The sequence below is a fragment of the Homarus americanus genome, unplaced genomic scaffold (assembly GCF_018991925.1).
Source record: "Homarus americanus isolate GMGI-L3 unplaced genomic scaffold, GMGI_Hamer_2.0 scaffold39155, whole genome shotgun sequence".
NCBI lineage: Eukaryota > Metazoa > Arthropoda > Malacostraca > Decapoda > Nephropidae > Homarus > Homarus americanus.
Window position 1 is genome coordinate 6,824,136 of NW_024737042.1, and position 755 is coordinate 6,824,890.

A 755-nucleotide genomic window follows, 5' to 3' on the forward strand; every position below is an offset into this window, starting at 1 on the left:
TAATAACTCCTCAATATGATCGTGACACTGTAATAACTCCCTCAATATGATCAGTGACACTGTAATAACTCCCTCAATATGATAGTGACACTGTGATAACTCCTCAATATTAGTGACACTGCAATAACTCCGTCAATATGATAGTGACACTGTGATAACTCCTCAATATTACAGTGACACTGTGATAACTCCTCAATATGATAGTGACACTGTAATAACTCCATCAATATGATAGTGACACTGTAATAACTCCATCAATATTATAGTGACATTGCAATAACTCCTCAATATTATAGTGACACTGCAATAACTCTCAATATGGTAGTGACATTGTAATAACTCCTCATATTATAGTGACACTGTAATAACTCCCTCAATATGGTAGTGACATTGTAATAACTCCTCAATATTATAGTGACACTGTAATAACTCCCTCAATATTACAGTGACACTGTAATAACTCCTTCAATATGATAGTGACACTGTAATAACTCCTTAATATGATAGTGACACTGTGATAACTCCCTCAATATTATAGTGACACTGTAATAACTCCTCAATATGGTAGTGACATTGCAATAACTCCTCTATTATAGTGACACTGTAATAACTCCCCTCAATATGATAGTGACACTGTAATAACTCCTTAATATGATAGTGACACTGTGATAACTCCTCAATATGAAAGTAACACTGTAATAAGCCTCAATATGATAGTGACACTGTGATAACTCCCTCAATATTATAGTGACACT